The sequence below is a fragment of the Thamnophis sirtalis genome, unplaced genomic scaffold (genome assembly GCF_051295495.1).
Source record: "Thamnophis sirtalis isolate CommonGarterSnake01/CBP01778 unplaced genomic scaffold, rThaSir2_p1.2 scaffold_7, whole genome shotgun sequence".
NCBI lineage: Eukaryota > Metazoa > Chordata > Lepidosauria > Squamata > Natricidae > Thamnophis > Thamnophis sirtalis.
In genome coordinates, this window is record NW_028261387.1 from 40,707,053 (window position 1) to 40,731,632 (window position 24,580).

A 24,580-nucleotide genomic window follows, 5' to 3' on the forward strand; every position below is an offset into this window, starting at 1 on the left:
CCTTGGTTGCCCAGCACCCCACCTCCTGCGATGAAGCCAGGTGGCATAGGGTGCTGGAGAAGACATTTGCCAGGGCAGAAAAGCAGGCCCAGTCGGCCAGGCCTTCATCCCGGGACAAGTCCAGGTCCTCCCTCGGGCCTGTTTCCAGCAGATCTTCCCCTAGGGAGTTTAGCGCTGCTTCTTCCTCAAGCTCTCCCAGCAGGTCTCGGGCCTACTCCAGGAGAAGGCGTTCCCCCTCCCCTGCAGGTGATCCTATGGAGGGTACGTCCAGGGGCCCCTGCTCCTCTCACAGGTGGCACCTCAGGGGCCTGGTTCTGCTGTGGGGATGTGGAGGATCTGGATAACCTTCCTGAAGGAGTTAAAAGGCTTATTTCTGCAGCCATCTCACGGGGCATTGCCTAACGAGACAGGGGCTCCATTTCTTCTAGGCATGGGGGGCTAGGCAGGGCCCAGTATCGGGCTTTCTCTCCTTCCATGGTTAGCGAGGCTTCGTTCTTGGGGGTGGGGGGAACCTCCAGGACATGGGCTTCTCGGATGATGAGAATGCGGGCCTTTCAGACGAGCCCTCTTCGAAGGGCCTCTTTGTTCCTGCCATGTTCAAGATTCTCTTAGACAAGGCACGGCAGACAACTAAGGTAGGGAGGGGGATCCTTCAGTGCCCCCTCCTAGGGATCCTGACATGGCCATGTTCTCTGCTACGGCCACTAACAAGGAGGAGATTCCTGGCAGATAAGATGAAGCCGGAGGATAAGCGTGCAGAGCTTACCTTGCGGAAGAATTTTAATGCCACAGCATGGGCTATTAAGTCAGCGGCCTTGGCTTCCTACTTTAACCGCGCCACGGTCATGTGGCTTAAGAAGCTTCAGGAGCACATTCCCATCCAGGACGAGCGGCTCCACCAAGATCTATTTAAGATCATGGCGGCCTGCCAGTTCTCTGCTGATGCGACCCTGGATACGGTCAAGTTTGCTTCCAGTGCCTTGGCCACTTCTGTCACCTCTCGTAGGCTTCTTTGGTTGCGTCACTGGCAGATGGATAACAAGGCAAAATGGGATTTGGTGGCCACTCCTTTCAAGGGGCCCAATCTTTTCGGGGAGGCCCTCGTCCCCATCCTGGTAGAGGATAAGGACAAGAATAAGGTTCTCCCTTCTAATGCTAAGAAGCCCAAGGCTAAGTCATGTCCTTTCCGTAGGCAAAGGTATAGGGCTGCAGATTACGGCTATAACCAGCGTTTTTCTTCTTTCCCACCTGATAGGCAGTTCTCCGGGTCGTCCTTTCAGGACAGGAATCGTTTCCAGAGCCAGACCAGGCGGCCCTTTCGTGGTGGAGGCGGCCGTCCCTACCGCAGGGGGAAGTGACTTGAACCCGAGTCATCCCATCGGCGGCCGCCTCTCCCTCTATGCGGATCAATGGGACGAAATCACGTCGGACGCTTGGGTCCGAGCCACGGTTCGTCACGGTCTCAGGTTAGAATTTCTCTCCACTCCTCCAAACCTCTTCCGGTCGTTCCCTCCGTCTCGGAGCAGGGAGCGCCGCCGCCTGATGGATCAGGCGATCACCCACCTTCTTGACATTCGGGCAGTGGAGGCAGTTCCTCTAGGGGAACGAGGCCTGGGCCACTACTCCAATCTCTTCGTGGTTCCGAAGAGCACGGGGGGCTGGAGGGCGATTCTAGACCTCAAGCACCTGAACAGGTTTCTGGTGTACAGGCGCTTCAAAATGTCCTCCCTCAAATCTATCCTTCAGGGCATCAGGAAAGGGGACTTCCTGGCCTCCGTGGACTTCACGGAGGCCTATCTTCACATTCCTATCCTGCCCGCTCACCGCCGGTTCTTGAGGTTCTTGCACGGGTCCCGCTACTACCAGTACAGGGCTCTTCCTTTCGGGCTGGCCTCAGCTCCCCGGACCTTCACGAAGGTTCTGGCAGCCCTGGCAGCTCATCTACAGTCTGTTCCAGTGCGGCTCCAATGTTATTTGGACGATGTCTTGGTTCAGGCGGGGTCCCTTCCTCAGGCCGTCTCGGATTTTCGGCTCACCATTCGGAGCCTTCAGAGCCTGGGCTTTTTGGTGAACTTCGCCATCTTTCCCCCTCCACTCGCATTCTCCACCTTGGGACAGTCATAGATTCCATTTCGGGGGCGGTGAGTCTGTCTCAGGAACGGCAAACAGCCTTCGTCAACTAGCGGAAAGCGTTTGCGGAAGGTGGTTCACTTCCATCCTCTCTCTGTCACAGTCATTGGGCAAGATGGTCTCTTGCATCGGGATTGTCCCGTGGGCCAGGCTTCATCTCAGGCCCCTCCAGTGGGAGCTCATCCCCTTTCAGAGGGGCGATTGAGCAATTCTCTTCGGATTCTCCGTCTCCCGGCGGGGGTCCGGGTCTCTCTGGCGTGGTGACTTTCCCCGGCCATTCAGCGGGTTTGCTGCTTCTGGGAGCCAGACAGTGTGACCGTCACCACAGATGCGAGTCTGTTTGGGTGGGGGGCCCTGGTGGGCTCTCAGATGGCGCAAGGCAGGTGGACGGCCTCGGACCTCCGCCACAACATAAATTGGCTGGAGCTGAAGGCCGCGCACCTGGCTCTGCGTCACTTTCAGTCCTCGGTGGAGGGGCGTCATGTGCTCCTCCTGACGGACAAGGTGGCCACCAAGGCATACATCAATCGTCATTGGGGGACCCACTCGCGGGCCCTCTGGCTGGAGGCTCTGCGGCTGGGCTCCTGGGCGGAGAGACACCTGCAGTCCTTGGTGTCAGATCACATCTCCGGACTCTCCAATGTCCAGGCGGATTGGCTCAGTTGGGCGACTCTGGATAATGGCGAGTGGCAGCTCCACCTGTAGCTGTTTCGGAGAATCTGCCAAAGGTTCGGGACTCCTCTAGTGGATCTGTTTGCGTCGCCCACGAACTCCCAGCTTCCATGGTTTTTCACCCGTTTCCAGTCCAGGTCGGCGGAGGGCACGGATGCCCTCAGGAGCCTTCTTTATGCTTTCCCCCCCCATTCCCCTCATCCCGGGGACCATCAGGAAGGTGGTGGCAGAGGGGGCCCTGGTCATTATGGTGCCCCCGTATTGGCCCAGGAGGCCCTGGTTCGCGGACCTGGTCCAGCTTTCGGTGCCCCCCCGTGGAGGATTCCGCGGGGGGGAGGTGGTCTTGCTGCAGGGGGCCCTGGTTCATCTGGAACCTGTGCATGGGGGGAGGCCTGAGATTAGCCGCCCCCTTCAGGAAACGTTTGATCAGGGGAACCTAGGAAAGGGAAGAAGCCCCCCCCCCCCAGGATCGAAGACAGAGCTGCCACCTGGCAGCGCAAAGTATTCTGCGAAAGCCCATCCTCAAGAACTTTCTGAAGGAAATCCAAGACGTTAGGAATGGTGGCCCTATCGGGAGAAATGCCCCTAGGCGAGTACTACCGGACAAAGGCCGTCCAGGTGGAATTATAAATGTGGGTCGTCGACGGATGCCGGGACGCCTTGATGGTATGAATGACCCCAGAGGACAGATGAGCCTCCCTCAGAAACCGACCTTCAAGAGCCAGGCGGTCAGATGAAGCCACTGGGGCTCCAGATAGTCATAGTCATAGTCACTTTATTTGTATGCCGCCCTTTTCCCTGGGGGGACTCAGGGCGGCTCACAGTTCAAAGGGGGGGGGAAGGACAAACAATTTACAACATAAAAGCACTACATCATTTAAGAACTCAACAGTCATACAATTCGAGTAGGGGTTAGAGTCTTTAACCCCAGGCCAGCCGGGATAGCCAGATTTTAAGCGCGGCGCGGAAGGTCTGGAGGGTGGTGAGGGTCCGGATCTCCACGGGGAGTTCGTTCCAGAGGGTCGGAGCAGCCACCGAGAAGGCTCTCCTCCGGGTAGTTGCCAGTCTACACTGGCTGGCTGATGGAATTTGGAGGAGGCCTAATCTATGCGATCTTATCGGTCTAGTGGAGGTAATTGGCAGTAGGCGGTCTCTCAAGTACCCACGTGGGAGCTTCCCCTGGTGCTCAAGGCTTTGACGGGGGCCCCTTTCGAGCCTCTCCGGTCTGTTCATTTACGCTTCTTGTCGCTGAAAGTGGCCTTCCTGGTGGCGGTTACATCCGCCCGACGTATTTCAGAGCTGGGTGCCCTGTCTTCCAGGGACGACCTTTGTCACTTTCACCAGGACAGGGTGGTGCTTGGCCTTGACCCGGCCTTCGTCCCGAAGGTGAATACCCCCTTTCATAGGGCTCAGGAGATCGTCCTGTCCAACTTTTGCCTGGGTCCATCCAATGACAGGGAACGGCTCTGGCATTGGTTGGATGTCCGCCGCGCTCTGCGGATCTACCTCCAGCGGAGCGAGGGGGTCCGTAGGTCGGAGGCCTTGTTTGTTTCCTTCCAGCCAGGGACGCTGGGGTCGAGGGTGTCTTCGGCTACCATTGGCTGTTGGCTGCGTCAGGCCATTGTGGAGGCTTACGGGGCTTCGGGTCGGCCGGCCCCGTCGGGGATCACGTTCCATTCTACTAGGAGTGCCACGACCACGGCGGCATGGGCACGAGACCCCCTTTGAGGACATCTGTCGTGCGGCCACTTGGGCTTCCCCGACGTCTTTCATCCGACATTATCGTCTGGATGCCTTTGCGTCTGCAGACGCGTCCTTTGGTCAGAGAGTCTTGCAGGGGGTAGCGGCTGAGGCTCCCCTTGGGCCCTAGTGGTTCTTGTTATCCCTCCCTGGGACTTTAGCTTGGGTATGTCCCACACGTGACTACTCCCTCCCCCTCTTTTGGTAAGACCAAAAGAATGTTGGTCTTACCTGAACGTCTCTTTTCAGAGTGGGGGAGGGAGTGGTCACGACCCGCCCTGAGTTGTGTTCCGTTGGGGCCAAAGGGAGGGCCCGGGTGTTTCCCGGGGTTTGTTTGTGGTTGTTTTTTTGTTGTTTCAGTTGTACCGTTCGGCTTCGAGAATCTGGGCCAGGATTGGAAGGCACCAGTATTTAAAGCTTTGCTCTCAGTCTTTGGACCAATCAGGCTAAGAGAAAACCCACACGTGACCACTCCCTCCCCCACTTTGAAAAGAGATGTTCAGGTAGGACCAACGTTCTTTTTGAGCATTTTTTTGGAGCAGGCTCCGTTGGAGGTGTCCCCTTCAATCGGGTGTGGCTTGGGGCCAAACACTTCAATAATTGGGGTGGGTCTGGCCCTACTGGGTTACCAGAGGACTGCCAAATCGATGATTGACAACTCGCTCGGACAGCGTTGCTGGCGGCTCTCTTTTTTCGTACCACATTGACGGGCAAGAGCGGCTTTTCTTCCATTGCATCTAGAGTGGCAAATTTGAACTTTTGAGCGGCAACTCGCGTGGCTTTTCTTACTGGCGGCTTGCTGCTCTGGTTTTTTTTACACACAGCCTTCACACCCTTTTCTTGCAGCCGCTCAGCAGATAACCTGTCTACTTGTAGATAGCCGTGGGTGAGTGGGTGGATCCTGTTTGGGTCGCCGGTTGGATCACTGCCACCCTTCTCCCTCAACTAGCGGTGTCAGTTATAGTTGTTACCAGCTGTTAGTTTGGGCACTGCAGTTTCCATCGGTTTCGCGCCAGATTAATTTCTACCTTTGCAGCCCTTACTGAGTGGAGTTTCCACCCTCAGGACCTCTTTATCTTTGCAGATCCTGTCCCTCAACATTGGTGAAGGACTTTTCAACACTTTGAAAGGTGCTGTATTTTTCTATCTTCCTCGTGGCCAGATTGAGTGAAGACTTCATTTAATCTATGGCAGAGAGAGGCGTAGCAGGGCATGGTGACCAAGCAGAACCCTTGACCAGCCACCAATGCAGGCCCGGCCCTAGGAAGGCTGGGGCCTCTGCAAATCAGGCCTGAGGTGGGTTAGACCCCAATGTTCCTCCAGTAGGAAGGGTGCTAGGGGAGCAGATAAGGAGTCTCCACGATGCCAAAAGGCCTTGGAAAAACAATTTTCCAGGGTACAGAGGCTGATTTCAGTGAGTCTGCAGGACCCTCTTCCGCTCCCTTGAACACACTAGCTGGTCAGTCGGGAGATAGGTCCTAGGACAGGCAGTCCTTTCAGGACAGGGGTTGGCAGCAGTTCAACTACCGCAAGTTCAACCGCAGTGGGGCCTCCAACAGGCCCTTCCATAAGTCCAAGTGACCATCAACGTTCCCCTCCCATTGGGGGCCATCTCCAACTGTTCGCTTCCCAATGGGCACTGACCATGGAGGATGCCTGGGTCCTCCAGACTGTCAGGGAGGGACTTTCCTTGGAGTTTCTCTCCCAACCCCCTTGGAACTTCATCTGCTGTCCGATCCCCTCTTGCCCTCTCAAGAGGGAACTCATGACCCAGGAAATTCACCATCTCCTGGAGATCAATGCTGTAGAATAAGTTCCACCCGACCAGGAGGAGAGGGGATTTTATTCAATTCTCTTCCTGGTGCCCAAGAACTCAGGGGGGTGGAGAGCCACCTTGGACCTCAAGAACCTCAACCGTCACATTGCATACAGGAGGTTCAAGATGCAATCCCTGCAAACTATCCTAGCGGGGATTTGCCAGGGCGACCTCCTCACGTCCATCGACTTGAAGGAGTCTTATCTGCACATTCCCATTCGACCACAACACCAGAGATTCCTGCGGTTTTTCTATGCCGGTCGACACTACCAGTACAGGGCCCTTCTATTCGGCCTGTCATTGGCCCCCAGGACCTTCACAAAAGTTCTGTCAGTGGTTGCAGCACAACTCAGGCGCAGACCCGTAAGGTTTTAATGTTACCTGGACAACATTCTCATCCAATCGTTGTTCAGGAAACAGGCCTTACGGGACCTCCACATTACAATGAGGTCCCTCAGGAATAATGGGTTCTCCCTGAATCTGGAAAAGAGTCATCTCATCCCAACTACCAAACTCATCCATCTGGGGGCGGTGATAGACACCTCAGCTTGCAGGGTGTTCCTTTCCCAGGACAGGATAGACAGTATCCCTGATCCGCAAGGTTCTGGGGTTGAGGCAGGCCTCCGTGCTACTCCTAGCACAACTGTTGGGGAAAATGATCTCCTGCATTTTGGTCATTCCCTGGGCACGTCTTCACTCCAGAGAGTTGCAGTGGCTTCTCCTGCCCCATCAAAGAGCCAACAGAAGCAACTCATCCATGAAGGTGCGGATTCCCCCGACTGTGAAGAGGTCTCTCAAGTGGTGGCAATCAGCGGCTCTACTGAAGGGACACCTGTTCAAGGAGTCCATGAGAGTAGACATCACTACAGATGCCAGCCTTGCTGGTTGGGGGGAGCGCACATGGGACATTGCGTAACTCAAGGCAAGTGGACTCCAGCCGAAGCAGCCTGAAACATCAACTTCGTAGAGCTGTGAGCGGCCAAACTTGCCCTGTGACATTTTCACCAGGACATTCTTCATTAACACGTCCTCCTGATGATGGACAATGTGGCCACCAAGGCCCATATAAATCGCCAGGGCGGCACCAGGTCCAGGAAGCTCATGGCGGAGGTGGAGGCCCTGGGCAGGTGGGCGGAGCGTCACGTTGCATCCATTCGCTCCAACCACATCTCAGGAGTGGACAACACGCAGGCGGACTGGTTGAGCAGGACCACCATAGACAGTCCAGCATTTCTTTTCTATTGGTGGCTTTGTGTAATTTGTCTAGTCTTAATTTTTCATTTAGATATTGGAAGCCATATGTTTAGACTGGATTTGACATTTTTATCCGCCTATTGAGTCCTTCCTAAGGAGTTGAGATAGGCAAAAATTTATGTTTGATGATGTTAAAGGTATCATCTCCGGTTGTAAACTGTTCCAAGTAAAGTTGCCTTTTGCACTTGACTGATGATGATTTTGTTATTAACAGTGGATGTTCAAGTGGTGCTCCAGTTGTTTTGGGATTGTGCCAGAGGCACTTATTACTATTGGTACTTCCTTTGTTTTCTTTTGCCACAATCATATTTCTATTTGCAGTTCTGTATTTTTTATTTTCCCTAGTTCTTTCTCTTCTCTTCTACTGTCTTCAGTTATTGTCACCTCTCTATCCAGACTTGTTTTGACTTTCTTACCTATAGTTGTTAAGTCTTGGATGTTATGTGGCAGGTACCTGTCTGCTTGAATTCTAAAGTTCCAGAACACTTTAGCTTCTTCATTTTCTATTACTTTTTCTTTTTTGTGGTTCCACCAGTTTTTGCTTGCAGGCAAATCATATTTTCTTGCAGATCTTCCAATTACAAACGCCACTTTGAAAGCACCATAATATTATGTCTCAGATAAACCAGATATGAAACACAACATGATGAGCTAATTCTACTTTATTGTAAGGCTACGTTAACAGAATCTTGCAAATCTGAAGATACAGACTTGCCACCATCTTCTATAACTGCCTGAACAATTGAGGGCATCTTTCCTAATTTTTTTCTTTAGTTAATCCTATTGGTACTCCTGCCTCTCTTGTCTAAATATTTCCTAGGCAATATCTTGTCCCCCAAGGTCATTCACACATTCCATTCCTTTATTATAAGAGCCGAGGTGGCGCAGTGGTTAAATGCAGCACTGCAGGCTACTTCAGCTGACTGCAATTCTGCAGTTCGGCTGTTCAAATCTCACCAGCTCAGGGTTGACTCAGCCTTCCATCCTTCCGAGGTGGGTAAAATGAGGACCCGGATTGTTGTTGGGGGCAATATGCTGACTCTGTAAACCGCTTAGAGAGGGCTGAAAGCCCTGTGAAGCGGTATATAAGTCTAACTGCTATTGCTATTGCTATTATTGTTCATATATGTCTCTTGAAATTCTTGCTGGCAGGCCTCTTGCCTGTGGCTATAGAATTGATTCCAGATACTTCATTATACCCTGCACACGTACACATGTAGATTTGTTTGCATGTTTTTAGTCTAATGAAAATTATTGATATAATGGCATTTCACTCAGCTAATATACTGTCAAAATTTTATATAAATTTGCTCAGAAGTATATAATATGCTTATGTACATACTTATGCATAAAGTTATTTCTTTTTGATGTAAAAGAAGAAAAAGAATGAGAAAATAGTATGCCATACAAATTAAAGAAATGAGAAGAAAAAGTCTTATAGCTAGAATAGTTTCTATCTTTTTTGTATTTCTCCATACAGTATTATTTATCCTTGTGAACTTTTTTTGGTTTATCGATATCCAGACACAGTTTCATATATTGCCTTTTTTCCTTTAAACATTTTTTTTTTCATTTTTTTTCTTTGGATCACCAACCTCAACCATGACTTCTTTGGTCTTGGTCTTGATGCATTTATTCTTTCTTCATGTAATAGTTTTGTGATTCAATTCTCATTCATTTTCTCCGACAGTGTAATTCTTTCATACTTGTCACTCACTTAAATTCAGTCCACATTAGTTCAAGCTGCCACATGAAGTGGTAGCTTCTCTTTCATTAGGCGTCTTCAAGCAGATGCTGGTTGATTATCTGTCAGAGATGGTCTAGTGGTTCTTGTACTAAGAAATGATTTCTAAAGTCCCTATGATTCCTTTCTGGTTTTATCACATATACTTCTTAAGTATCCTATCCCCACCACATTCACAATGTTTTTATGATTCCCAGGACATAGTCAATGCCATAGATATTGACTTCTGCTACTTATCATGGCTAATTAATTGAGTCCTTCATGAATTAAAATGGATGTATGTACTTTTTTTCTTTAGATAATTATGACAAATATATGTTTGTACTGCAATAGGATTCTGAATACATTTTCAGTACACCTGAATAATGTGCTGGCTTGAGTATTTCAAGACAGATGTTTGTTGGTATAGTTGACCATATTTCACCATACTAATGCAGCAGTGATTTTTTTTTTTTTGCTTTTTAGTACAACCAGACTGTATGGTCAATTTTGCAGAATATTTGAAATTGGATTTGAGAATGGGTGAATGGCTGCTAAACCATGTTGTCCATTACCAATGGAGGCCAGTGAAGGACCACTGAATTCAGGCAGTTCTCATTAAAATAATAATTAAAACGCACTATGCCAGTACTGTTTACAAGCTGTCCCTTCATTTAATTGCCTTGGAAATAAGATTTGTTTGGGGGGGGGGGATGGAACTGAAGCATTCCACAATTTCTGATTCTTCTATTTCCTCCCCCCTACCAACTTGGAGGCATCAACTCTCATCTGTCAAAGTGTAAATCAGCAATTAAAACACAAACAGCAAAATGCCAAAGATGACCTGGAGCACAAAGCGACTGACAAACAAGTCCGGACAAATCGGTGGATAATTTATAAGCATTGCCCCAAAATCTAATTATTTGGCAATTCGAATTTGCAGCCAGCCAGGGCTGTGCAATAAATTTAACTCGCCATAAATTATTTAGGAGCAGCCTGTGGTGTAAATCAAAAACACAAGTGTTTGTTTAAGAAACAAGCTCCTTGTGCATAAAACGACTCTTTTTTGTGTTTCACAAAGAAAAGACAAAAACTGTTAGATGAGATACCTTAAATTCTTCTCTTGAAGTTGTAAAAAGTTGTTTTTAAAGCAGATTACATTGTCCTTTTTCTTTTTAAGAACATAGTACTTTCAATTGAATTCTGCTTGATAGTGCATTGGGAACATTTCTGTTCAATTTTCTGGTATTTTTTAATTCTATATCTATGTCTGTGCTTGTATGTGGAGGGTGGATACACATGCACACACATGCCCTTATTTTGCTGGTAAGGAGGAGAATAAATATTCTCAGTCCCTTTTTTTCCTTACTCAAGTGGGATATTGCTATCCATTGCCTCTTATTCAAATAGACATTTATATAGAATGTTTATATTTTCTGGACTCTAATATTATAGACAATGCTGTAAATAAAGTGTTTCTCTGTGAATATTGGTATAATTTTTTTCTGTTTCCAAATGGAGATTTCTCCCAAAGTGGTTCACAAATTGAAGGTTGTAGTTTTGCCTTTCAGTAAGAAACTCAGACCCTCAATTTTGTTCCTTTCATTCATGTTTCCACCTTTCTTCATTACTGTGAAATCACTTCAGGAAACCCCCCCTCCCTCCCTAAATAGTTAACTAACAGTAAATCCAAGAAACATAATGCTTCAACAAAGGCAACAACTTTTTGTTTCTTTTTTGAAGACGTTTCGGTTCTCATCCAAGAAGCATCCTCAGTTCTGATTGAATGCTGGGGAATGGAATGATTTATATTCCTATTAACTATGACCTGGATTATTGAGAATATCCATAGACGGCAACCAGTAGCACATTCTGAGCCCCAGGCCTAGGTACACAGCCATGTTTTTAAAGCCTTACAAAAAGACAACAGGATGGGGTCATGCTAATCTCTGAGGGGAGAATATTCCACAAAGCAGGGGCTGCAGCAGAGATAGCCCCTTCTTCTAGTTTCTGCCGTTTGATACTCTTTGACTGATGGGATCTGCAGCATGCTCAATCTTTTTGAATCAAATTGGACAGGAACAAAGACAGTCCTCAGATAATCGGGTCCCAAGCTATGAAGGGCTTTAAAGATGACAACCAGCCCTTTGAATTTCCCCTCAGAAACACACTTATAGTCAATGCAGCTCATGTAATAGTGGTGTTACATATGCCATATATTCAACACCATTTACCACCTGCTCAATTGCATTCTGTACCAGTTAGTTTCCAAATGCTCTTCAAGGCCAACAGAGACAATTTTAATTGTTTTCTTTTTTAAGTTAGTTATAGCAGTGCACACTAGTGATAGATACCACTAAATCTGTTTCTAGAAACTTAGAGTAGGTTCTTTATTTTCTGTCAACTTCTATTCATTCTGTAGTGAACTTACTTTACTTTGTCTAAAGGAAAAAAAGTATCCTAGCAATGTAACAGCATACTAGTATAGAGGATAATTCTGTGCAAAATAAAATGTGCTGAATTTATTTTTTAGGATATAGTATTGAAAAGTACATGGTGTTCTTTAAGTCAAGGATTGCAGAAGGGTGACTTGCTAAATTAATCCAAGAAAATATATTATTCACACTTGATGGTGTGGGCAGAAAACATATTAATATTTTTCTGATGGATTATATGACAAAAGCATGAAATGAACTGCTGTATACCTGAAGGGCAAAATTTAAAAAATGGTTAAAAAACCTGAAATTTGGGTTGATGGAAAAATAAACGTATTTTGGATTGTCGGGGAAAAATTTAATGGTTTCACTGCCCCCTTTCACCTCTTCATGTCTGTGTTTTTAATTTTTAAATTGTCTCAAATTTTTTTTTTGCTGTATTTGCATCAAATGCTTTTAAGTAGAATTTTTACAATACCCTCCCTTTTATCCATTTCTTGAATTTGATTGTCAGTATAAATCCATTGTACTACTTTAAAATGGGTAGATTGTCAGTTTGTATCCATGTGCTCCAAAATACAGCTTGTTTGGCTGTGTATGTAAGTGCTTAGCATTTTATAATAGCTTCTAATGAAATTGTAGGTCTGTAATAACATTTGGAATATTTAAAACAAACCATATGCTTGTAAAAAAGTGGAAACACATTGGCTTAAAGCCATAAATTCTGGGTAATGGAATGTTTTTTCCCTCTTTATGTTTGATAGATATTTTTGTTTCTGCAGGAATGTCAGCTCCTAATTTCATGATGTATCATGGGTTTTAGAAAATTGAATTTAATAAAGGCATAAGATGAATGGCAGCTTTAAAGGTCCCAACACTTGTCTTTATTAGCTGGATGGACGGCGGGCTGCCCAAATGCTCCTGCTCTCCAAATGGAAGCTTAAATGGAAAATACCACTGAGTGTTGTAGGTTACATTTCATTGCAAGGCTAGTTAACATTGTTAGTGAGCAATGATTCTGATTTCATAGGGCTTGTATCTGTTGCAAACATTGCTGGAAATGGAAGAAAAAAATTGTCTTCTAGTCAATTTGAGTCCTGGGACATCAACCTTTTGGAAAGACTTTTTCTTCTCATTTTTAAAAACTGAACAGAAAAGCCAAGAAATAATGAGGGTGATAGAAAATAAAGCAGTTGATATTTTCCTCCAAGATACTGAATTTCTTAGAACAGAGGCCTTTTTTTAAGTCCTGTAGCCTTCACAATTTGGACAGTCATAAAATGCTCACAATTCCTCATTTCACTACTTTGTTTTACAGTATCTACTGGTTTATTCTAGCCCGGTGATGGTGAACCTATGGCATGCGTGCCACAGGTGGCCCACAGAGCCCTCTCTGCGGACACGCAAACCGTCGCTCCAGCTCAGCTTTGCCATGCATGCGTGCTCACCTCCCTCTGGTCAGCTTATTTTTGGGCCGCATATGCATGGGGGGTGGGGCACATGTGGTAAATGCACACGCATGTGTGTGTGGGGGGGCAGAGGGTTGTACACATATGCGCGGAGGCTCGAGGGAGCATGGGGGTTACAGGAGGCTGCAGGGAGGCCTGATAGGTCCAAAGTGGGGCGTGGGGGGGGGTTCGTGTGCGCATGTGGAGATAAGAATAAGAAAACATTTATTGCCAATAGGAATGAAGCCATATTAAACAGGATTTTTTTTTGCCTTATATCATTGAAGAATGCAGTTCTCTCTTACCTAAACCTCCCTATAGCAGTTTAAATCTATTGTTTTGTTTTTCTGTATTTCCCATGTTTCAGTGGATTCTCTGATCCATGCTTTTTGACCTTTCAAAATAAGCAGTTGGATATGTCATGTGCAGGCCAACCCAGCTCTGCAAAAGCAAAAAATGTCATGATACATCATGATACAACCCGTGACATGATTGAATTTGATACCCATGCATTATAACAGTTAATTTATATTTTGTTTTAAAACTTTTCAGTACTCCTGTTTCAGTATTTTATCATCTCTATTGATCCATGATTTTCTGCCTTTTTCTTTGTCTTGATCAATCCACTCTTCTTTATACAGGTAGTCCTCAATTTACAACAGTTCATTTAATGACCATTCAAAGTTACAATGGCACTGAAAAAAGTGACTTATGACTGTTTTTCACACATATGGCTGTTGCAGCATCCCATGGTCATGTGATCAAATTTAGATGCTTAGCAACTAACTCATATTTATGACAGTTGCAGTGTCCAGGGATTATGTGATCATCTTTTCTTGTGACCTACATCAGCAAAGTCAAAGGGGATGCCCAATTCACTTTACAACCGTGTTACTAACTTAACAACTGGAGTGATTCACTTAACAACTGTAGCAAGAAAGGTCATAAAATGGGGCAAAAGTCACTTACAACTGTCTCTCCCTTTTTAGGCATTCTGTTGATATTGCCCCAAGTGGAACTGGTTATTTTGATAGCTGTAGTACACTGCTGGCTCATGCTTAATCTGGTCCACCCAAATACCCAGATTCATTTTACAAGTTACTACTGATGAGTCAGAAAATGCCTGCCTTGTACTTGTGCATCTATTTTTTTTCCTCCTTAAGTACAGAACCCTATATCTCTCACCCTTTATTGGAGAAGACATAATATTCAAGTGTATCAACAGCCTTTTGAACTTTGAGCCAGTTTTCTTTTTTTTATAAACAATTTTTATTTGTTTTTGAACAAAGACAAACAAACATAAAAAAACCCCATCTTCCATTACAAATTGTAGAAAGTGTATCAGTTGGATACAGTATGTATCTCTTCCATAGTCACGACTCGCATATTTTAAATTCACCTATATTCATGTATATAACAATTATTATATCTCAACCTTAATTTGACTATAACTGTTTTTACGTCCTTTTATATATAATATTCAAAATCTAGAATAGGATTATATGATAACATTCCATTAAATCATCCTAAAATCATCCAATCACAATACATCTTTATAACATATTCTAGATAAAGCTTTTAAACCTCCTCTCATAATCTCCACATATTGTTTATATAAAATTTCATATTATCAAACTAATATATCTATATTTAACTTCATTGATGAGGATGAAGTGATCCTCATCAATGAAGTCTAACTAAGCAGCTCCAGGCAGAAAGCTATCTCCTTAGTGAAAGGATCTTGGAAAACACTAAAGCTAGTTGTCCGGAGTTTTGTGGAGGAGGACAAGAACTGTGCCGGGAGAGTCCCAGCTTTTGCGGCAGGAATGATGCTAGCGCCGGCATTCGGTGCTTGCATTTTTTGGAGAGAGTAGCCCGAGTGGAGGAGCCGCGATGAAAATGCTGCTGCTGCAACCGTTGGGGGCAGGTTTTAGCCCGCCGCAGCCCACTGCCGCTTCGGTGCAGCCTGGTGCTGCTTCGGCGCAGCCCGATGCCGCTTCGGGGTTCGCGGAGCGAGTGCAGCAGTAGAGTCAAGCTGGAGTGGGTGCGGCCTGAGGCGGCCGGGTTGCGCTGCGCCGTGTGCGTCCTCAACCTGGCTTACGAGAAGAGTGTCTCGGTGCGTTACACGCTCAACCATTGGGCCAGCTGCAACGAGGTGCCCGCTGGCTACTTGCCGCCGCCCGTCGCCGCCCACGCTTGCCACGCCGGCCAGACGGACTGCTTCGCTTTCCACTTGCCTGTGGGCGCCGAGACGCTGCTCGAGTTTGCCGTTCGCTACCGCATGTCCGACACCGAGTATTGGGACAACGCCGAAGGCCACAACTACAAACTGCGCCGCTTTCAGGCCCTTGCAGAGGAGGAGGACGAGGAGGACAAGGAGTTTGCTCCCCCCAACTATCGCCAGCTGCCCCAGCCGCCTCAGACTTCCTGCGCCGCTTCCAGGCCCCCGCAGAGAAGGAGAACGAGGAGCTCCCCCCCAACTACCGCCGGCTCCAGCCACCTCGGACTCGCGCTGACTCGCGTTTCCAACTCCGGCAAGGGGCTCTCCTCTGCTGCTTTCCGCAGCCTGGCCCGAGACCGGGCCCTCGTCCGAGCCCCGCAGGGAAGGTGCTCCATCTCAGTTCAGCTCCTCTCCCTCCTCCCTCCCTCTCCCTCCTCTTCTCCCCTCACCCCTCTTTTCCTTTCGGGATATTCAAGTCGAGGGCTAGTCTCAATGGGATTTTCTGGGATGAGTTTGTATTTGTCACCCCGAGGAAGTGGACAAGGCCATGGGAGCGATGAGTGCCTCCACCTGTTTCGACCAGCAGAGAGGTGACACGAGGCTGGCTCCAGATGATTACTAACGCATCTTTGCAGGAGGGGTCTTTCCCGCAACCATTAAAGGAAGCAGTGGTAAGACCCCTCCTCAAGAAGCCTTCCCTGGACCCAGCTATTTTGAAAAACTATCGTCCTGTATCCAACCTTCCTTTTTTAAGGAAGGTTGTTGAGAAGGTGGTGGCACTTCAATTTTGACGGACCTTGAATGAAGTGGATTATCTGGATTCCTTTCAGTCTGGTTTCAGGCCTGGGTACAGCACTGAAACCACTTTGGTCGCCCTGACCGATGATCTCTGGCGGGCCAGGGATAGAGAATATTCCTCTATCCTGGTGCTTCTTGAACTCTCAGCGGCCTTCGATACCATCGACCATGGTATCCTTCTGCGAAGCCTAGGGGAGGTGGGAGTGAGAGGCACCGTTTTACAGAAAAATGAGGCTCAGCTTATTGTCAGCATCACTTCATTCAGTAATCACGAAAGAAAACCACTGGACTCCATTTGTATTGAAATCAAGTGTACTTTTACTAATTATAAATGAACAGTTGCAAAGCTAAGCTGAATCTGGTTAATTAGGTGCGAAAGCTAATAATATAATGTATAATTCACTCCCCTCCCCTTGGCATCCCCGTGCACAGTCCAATCATATTTCCCCCAAATGTCAGGTGTGAGATAACTTCAAAAGGCATCACCAGGATGGAATGCTGGACCGTTGGCCTTTGCGGGAAACACCCCTCCTCCACATGCGCAGTAAGGTGGTCAGTTCAGCGTCTAGAAACTTTCTCCAGCACAGCAATGATTCCCCTCCCAAATACCATGCCCCCCCTCCCCGTTTCAATGGCAGCCGCAGCAGTAGCAAAGCAGAGGCTGACAGAATGTATGAGGTGTTGCTGTTTTTAAACTGTTTCTTTCGTTATGTGTTTTGTTTATGTGTTTTTTTTCTCTTTATTTTTGTAAACCGCTCGGAATCCTTCGGGATTGGGCGGCATATAAATGTGTCTAATAAATAAATAAATAATGACAAATAAACAAATAAACAAATAAATAAACAAACAAACTATAGCTATTGTTGCTTCATTTTATACATACTACTAGTAAACTAAATTTAGCTTAATTTTTATTATATATTTTCATTACATCAACCTATATCCCTCCAGCAATAGTACGGTCTTATATCTCTTCCCATTTGTAGCATTAATGTTCTAGTTACTTTCTTAATAAATCTTGTATAAACCTCCCTTGGCAACATGCTGTTCCTTTCGTATCTCACAAAAGCTTGAAACCCAACATCTGCTCTTTCCATCACCTTATCTTTGGTTATCGCTCGTGCTTCTATTAAGATTTCTCTCATCTCTGTCAATTTTTCCAGGGCGCTCTCAGGAAAATCCAAGCAAGGGTTAAATACAGCCAAACTGCCCAGAGCTGAATGGAAACTTTAAGCCACGCCTCTGGTGCTGATTATCCCCAGATTTTCAATTCAGCTAGCCCAGTTCTAGATGCGCTTTAAGTTTTTCTTTATTTAGTTTATTAGCTTGGACTCTCTTGAGCGTTTACTGCATTTTCAGTTTAGGGGTGATCAGGCTGAGTGAGTGTAATTAGATTTCTTTAATTCATTTCTAACTCGCTCTTCAGTTCTCCGGCGTCCTGCTTAACTCCCAGGCACCGCAGGGAATGCAGGCAGCTGCTGGAGCAGTTAAGACCCTCGCTGGGGAGGGGGAAAGCCCCGCTGAGGCTCCTGCGGTTGGCGTCCGTGCTTTTGGTGGCCGGCATGCAGGTGCGGTGCCTCAGAGGTCCGGATGGTTTGCTGGCTACTTTAAAGTAATTAGAGCTCCCGGTCGCCATTTTGGGAGCTATTTGCAGTTTCAGTTTCTGATTGCAACCTCGTGGCAGCTGCTTGCAGCCTGATTCACAGCAGGTGCCATGAGGAGCCACTCTGTCCGGCCTGGCTGGCAATTAGGTGTATCCTTTTCACCTGAGCGGCAAGGATTGGGGCCGCTGGTCACAAGCCTCATTCCTGCAGCACTGGGAGCTGTTAACGCTTGTCTTTATTCCACCTGCTGGATATTGCTGCTGCAACCCCCCCACGTCTCCAGAGCGTCGGTTGGTTTGCAGGACTTTGCAAGGTGGTGAGTGGAGGTAGCCCCTGATTATATTTGAGCACAGTTTAATAATGGCTGAGCAGGCTCCCGATGATTCCACCCAGGCAGGGGTTTCCTCCAGGGTTTTCTCCAGGCAGGCTGGTGTGGCTGCCAGGGAGGCCATCAGGGGCTCCAAACCATACTCCAGGCCAGCCCCTAAGCAGGGATCAGGGCCAGATAAGGATGCATTGCGTCACCAAAAGGCCCTTGAAAAGCAATTCTCCAAGGCCCAGCACCAAACGCAGTCCTCCCAGTCGGTGTCTCCTGAGGAGCCCGCCATGGAAGTTCCTTCAGCCCAGCCAAGGCCTGTTTCAGCCAGTGAGAATGAAGGCCGGGAGTTTTTCCCCACAGCTTCTATGTCTAGGGCAGTATCTTCAGGGGCCTCTATGGTGGATCAATCTGATCTTTTCGCTTACCCTTCGGATCTTGAAGAAGGCCCTACCCTGGGCCCCTTGGCCCCTCAGCTTCCGCCTTCAAGGCCTAAACCCAGGGCAAGGCCCATGGCGGATCTTGGGCCTGACCTTTCAGTGGAAATGCAGGAAGTTATCAACAGGGCCATTTCCCAGGGCATCGAAGCGGGCATGTTGCACAAGGGCCCCAGCCGGTTCCCAAGGCGGCTTCTCCTCCACGTCCCTTGCATTCCCCCCACTCGTCTTCAGGTTCTGAGGCTTCGGACTGGGAGGAGGGGGATGACATTCTGCCTGTTCAGGAGGCTGAATTCTCTGGGGGGAAGGTGCAGCAGTTCAAAAGCCCTCTTCTTCGGGACTATTTAACATTGCAAATTTCAAAACCATTTTGGACAAGGCCAAGCTGGCCACCCGTATGGGGTCCACTCCACCTGTTCAAGTTCCTGCTGAACTGGATGATTTGTCTGGGGATTTGTTTGAGGAGCCGGTCTCGGTTCAGGAGATCATTCCTATTCCCAAGATGTTTCTTAATTTGGTTCAGAAACAATGGGCTCAGCCTGCTACCATGGCTACCCCCTCTAGTAATGATAAGAGGCTGTATACTGTGGATGTCAGCCTGGAGGATTTACTTAAGCTACCACCTATCGATCCTCCGGTTGCGGCCCTCACCTCAACATCTGTGCTTCCGCCTGATTTGTTAGAGGGTCTTAAGGCTGAGGATAAGAAATCTGAGAATGCCTGTCATAAGACGCACCAGGCGGCTGCATGGGCAATTAAGACGTCTGCCTCGGCTTCCTTTCTTTCCAGGGCAGCTCTCCTTTGGTTGAGGAAGCTGATGGCGAGGGTTCCAGTTAGGGATACCAAGTTGAGGCAGGAGATTAACAAAATCATGGCGGCTACCGAGTACACTGCTGATGCCACCCTCAGTGTGGCTAAGTTCGCTTCTTGGGCCCTGGCTTCGAATGTTACCACCAGGCGTCTCTTGTGGCTGAGGCATTGGAACGTTGATATGCGCTCCAAGTGGAAGTTGGTGTCTGCCCCTTTCAAAGGGGTCGAGCTTTTCGGGGAGGTCTTAGACCCTGTCTTAGTGGAAAATAAGGACAAAAAGAAGGTGATGCAGTTGGTTTCTAAGAAATCCGATAAGAAGGGCTTTTATTCCTATAGGAGGCAGTCCTTTCGGAACTCGCAACCTTCTTCGAGTTCTGCGCAGTCACATAGCCCGTTCCACCAGCAGACGGACAGGTCCCAGGACCGCCAGTCCTTTCGGGACGGGTCACCAGCCATATTACTCCAGACGGGGGGGGGATCTGGCTCCCGTCCCTTCAGGAAGTATAAGTGACTGTCGGGAGTCAGCTCCCATAGGAGGGCGGCTCCAATTATTTCACGCCCAGTGGGAGCAGGTCATATTGGAGCAGTGGGTGCTGCAAACGATCCGGCTGAGTCTCACCCTAGAATTTCTCTTGCTTCCTCCCCATCATCTCATCAAGTGCCCCGTCCCCTCGTGCCCAGTCAAAAGATCCCTCATGGAACAGGAAATAAGACATCTCAGGGAGATCAGGGCCATAGAGCCGGTACCTTCAGGTCAGGAGGGGACAGGGTTCTATTCCATCCTGTTTCTGATTCCCAAAAACTCCGGAGGGTGGAGGGGGATCCTAGATTTAAAGAGGCTAAATTATCATGTCACCTATCGGAAGTTCAAGATGCAGTCCCTCCAGTCAATCCTGGGCTGCATCAGGCAGGGAAACATTTTAACCTCCATAGATCTAAAAGATGCCTACCTCCACGTAACCATCCGCAAAGCTCACCGCAGATACCTGAGGTTCTCCTATGCCGGTCAACACTACCAGTACTGGGCCATCAGACCCAAGGACGTTCATCAAGGTCCTTGCAGTAGTGGCGGCGTTCCTCAGGTCATGACTAGTAAGACTGCACGGCTTCTCCATCAACTTGGAAAAGATCCATCTTCACCCAATGACCAGGCTTCAGCATCTGGGGGCCGTCATCGACACCGTCACCTGCCAAGTCTTCCTGTCGCCAGAGAGGACGGAGAGCCTCAGGGAGATGGCCATGCAGGTTCGGCGGTCTCCTCTTGCCAAGGTAGTTCTGCTGTCACAGCTCCTGGGCAAGATGATATTGTGCCTGTCCATTGTTCCGTGGGCACGTCTTCACTCTCGTCCCCTCCAGTGGCTTCTGCTGCCCTATCAAAGGGCCAACAAGAGCAGCTCATTGCGTCTCCGTGAAGATGCGTCGCTCCCTCAGTTGGTGGTTGTCTCTGGCCCTGAAGAAGGGGTGTCCATTCAAGGAGCAGACCCGGCTCACCATCACGACAGATGCCAGTCTGTATGGTTGGGGGGCTCACTTCCGCAACCAGATTGCTCAGGGCAGGTGGTCCTCGGCCGAGGCAGCGCACAGCATCAACTTGTTGGAGCTGAGGGCGGTCCGGTTGGCCCTGCTTCGGTTTCAGACGGGCATTCATGGTCATCATGTGAGGATACTGACGGACAACATCGCGACGAAGGGGCACATCAACCGCCAGGGGGTCACGTGGTCCAGGTCCCTGATGTCGGAAGCCGATGACCTAGGTCGGTGGGCAGAGCTCCGTCTGCTGTCCATTCAGGCTGAGCACATCTCCGGCACGGTGAACACACAGGCAGATTGGCTGAGCAGGGCGACTGCCGATCACTCGGAGTGGTGCCTGCCCCCGCAGTGGTTCCAGCGCATAGTTCCGAGGTTTGGTTGCGCCCAGGTGGATCTGTTTGCGATAGCGGCCAACTTTCATCTTCCCATGTTTATCTCCAGGTTCCACGACCCAAGGTCCGAGGGGGTAAGCGCTCTTCATTGCCCTTGGCCGAAAGGTCTGCTCTACACCTTTCCCCCGTTGCCTCTTCTTCCCAGAGCCATCAGGAAGATCCTGGCGGAGGTAGCGGAGATCCTTCTGGTGGCCCCCTTTTGGCCCAGGAGGACCTGGTTTGCCGATCTGGTGAGTCTGTCTGTCCGAGATCCATGGCGGATTCCTCCACACGAGATTTCTCTCTGTCAGGGGGCCCTTCTTCATCCAGAGCCCCAGTGGCTGCAACTAGCCGTTTGGCACTTGAGAGGGATCTCTTAAGCAAGGACAACCTTTCCATCAAGGTGATCCTCACCATTCAGGCGTCACGTCGTCCTTCCACGGCTCGGATTTACGACGCCACCTGGAGGTCCTTTGTTACCTGGTGTTCTTCCAGAGGTGCTTCAGCTTCTTCAGCTTCGATTCCTGTCATTCTGGACTTTCTGCAAGACTGCCTTGATAAGGGTTTGGCGCCTAACACCCTTCGTCGTCAGGTCACCGCGCTCTCCACCATCCTGGCCCCTGAGGGGCAGCCTTCTCTCGGCCGTCACCCCACCATTTGCAGCTTTCTCAGGGGGGTGACTAACCTGAGTCCCCCAATGGTTCATAGATACCCGACTTGGGACTTTAATGTTGTTTTACGGGCTCTGAGCTGGCTGCCTTGTCTGTCCGTGAGGACCTGTGCTTGTTTCACCAGGACAGGGTGGTCCTTCAGCTGGATCCTTCTTTCGTGCCTAAAATTAATTCCTGGTTCCACCGGGCCCAGGAGGTCATCCTTCCTGACTTCTGTCCGCACCCGAGGCATCCTCGCGAGGAGCGCTGGGACAAGCTGGATGTTCTCAGGGCACTACAGCGTTACATCAAGCGTACGGCCAGTTTTCGCCGTTCGGAGTTGTTATTTGTTTCCTTTCAGCCATCGTCTCAGGGCAGGAAGGTTTCCTCGTCTACGATTGGCGGATGTCTTAGGGCCTGCATCGCTATCGCTCATTTTCTTCAGTCTCGACCGGTACCCAGTCGCATCACGGCGCATTCGACCAGGAGTGCTGCCACCACCGCGGCCTGGGCGACGCAGGCTCCTATTGAGGAGATTTGCAGAGCGGCCACATGGACTTCCTTATCTCCGTTTGTCCGGAATTACAATTAAGACACATTTGCTTCAGTGGAAGGGGCCTTTGGGAGGCGTGTGCTGCAGGGTATTCATTCCAGCGGAAAGACCCTGATTGCTTCTGCTTCCCGCCCTAGTGACATTTAGCTTGGGTATGTCCCTTGCTTGGACTCTCCTGAGCAGCGCCCTGGAAAAGGACCATTGATTTACCTGAAGGTCATTTTCAGGGCGCTGTGAAGGAGAGTCCACCCCACCCTGGGGTCTGGCTCCGCTGTTATCACGTTTGTTTCTTTGGATGTTCCAGTTGGGCTTGTTCCGGTTGTGTTTCCAGTTGATCCAATGTTGGACTTCTCACCACGTCTTCATTGAAAATCTGGGGATAATCAGCACCAGAGGCCTGGCTTAAAGTTTCAATTCAGCTCTGGGCAGTTTGGCTGTATTTAATCCTTGCTTGGACTCTCCTTCGCAGCCTCCTGAAAACGACCCTTCAGGTAAGTCAATGGTCCTTTTCTCTCTTTTCTTCTTCTGTGCTTTGAAGTCTGGTGTAGAGTTCCAATCCATCCATCTCCCCTTTCCATATTCCGCTCTTGCCATTACCAACCACGCTCACTTTGTTGTCAGTATCCATAGTTTTCTTATCTCTTTGCTCATTTTTTTTCTTCCATCTTTTGAACTCTGTCCTCCACTTTCTTCATTTGGTAAACATCCTCAGTTTCTCAATCAGATTTTTCTGTTTAGTATTCCATATTCTCCAATCTCTTTTCAATTCTCTCTGTCACAACTAATAGATTTTGGATTTCAAACATAATCATTTGCAATGTTACAGTTTCTTTTTCCGGATGAGCCATTCTTTCAATTTTGCAGATACTGCCACTATAGGGTTCAAGACTATTTTAATAAACTTCAAACAGATTCTTTAAGTTCATTCATTTATTATCTTTCAAGTCAAAATGTTGTCTTCCCTCCAATAGCTAATGATAAAACTTCCAAAAGGCACCTGTATAAACAACAACTTTTTGCTATCACTCTCAGTAAACAAGCTGAAAGAACCTTGAATCTCAAGTGATCAAAGAGAAAGAAGAAGAAACAATGTATCCAGCCTCCAGCCTCTAAGTGGCAGTATAACTGCTTTTCCTCCTGTTGTTTCAACCCTCTTTATAATCCTTCTTATTTTCTTCTTTATATTCTAAGCTTAAGAAAGAAAGAAAACCCTTAAATGGAGATAAAAAACAATCCAATCAATCAAATCAAGCATTATAAAAAAAGGAGAATTTTAATCCATAGGTATAAGCAAAAGTGAAAAAAGAAGAAGAAAGAATTAATCCATTCAATTTAAAAAATAGGGAGCCCCTGCAAAAGTTCCATCTGTGAAAAAAAAAAGAAATTAGAAACTGGATAACACACTAAGTTCAATGCAGATCAATCTCGCTGCCTGCAGTCTTTTGTCTTCAATCTTAACTTAACTTAACTTTTCTTGGGTAGTCTCTTCCTCTAATAATAAAATTTCCTCACCAATTCGACACACTTTCTCTTTCCGCTTTCTTCCTGTTCCGGAGTTGTCCCAACTTTAGCAGCTTCATTAGCTGCCTTTCTGTCGCCGGAAAAAAAGGCTATTCCTGGAACTTTCAGGGACTTTGCGATATCCCTGAGATCAGCAGGAGGTGCCTTTCTCAATCACCATCTCTGCGGAACGGTTTAGGTCCAAATGTACTGTCCAGCTGCAGGAATTCGACTGCGATCTCGGAACACCAAGATCGCACATCATGCTGTCGCAACGTCAGCTCTGTTCCAACTTTGAGCCAATTTTCTGAAGAATTAGCAGTTCCTCCCTGCTTTGTGTGTCCTGCAGATTTGCTGACTATCTCTTTATCCCCTTGTCTGAGTCATTTATAAAAGTGCTTTAGTCTCAGGACAAAACTCTGATGTATCCCACTTCATGCCTCATTGTATATAGACATAGAAAAGTTAAGCTTCATGATTTAGGTATGCTTGTTCAACCTACTCTGAATCTATCTGATAGTGGGACCATCCATCCCACATAGTTCCCATGGTCAACTTACAGCTAAAGGAAC

At 48.0% G+C, this 24,580-nt stretch overlaps 1 protein-coding gene across 3 annotated transcripts in view; it reads left to right on the forward strand.

Annotated features, from left to right (window-relative positions):
- Positions 1 to 24,580, forward strand: part of ERI3 (ERI1 exoribonuclease family member 3) — a 305,203-nt gene that overhangs the window by 21,116 nt on the left and 259,507 nt on the right. The window lies entirely within an intron of this gene.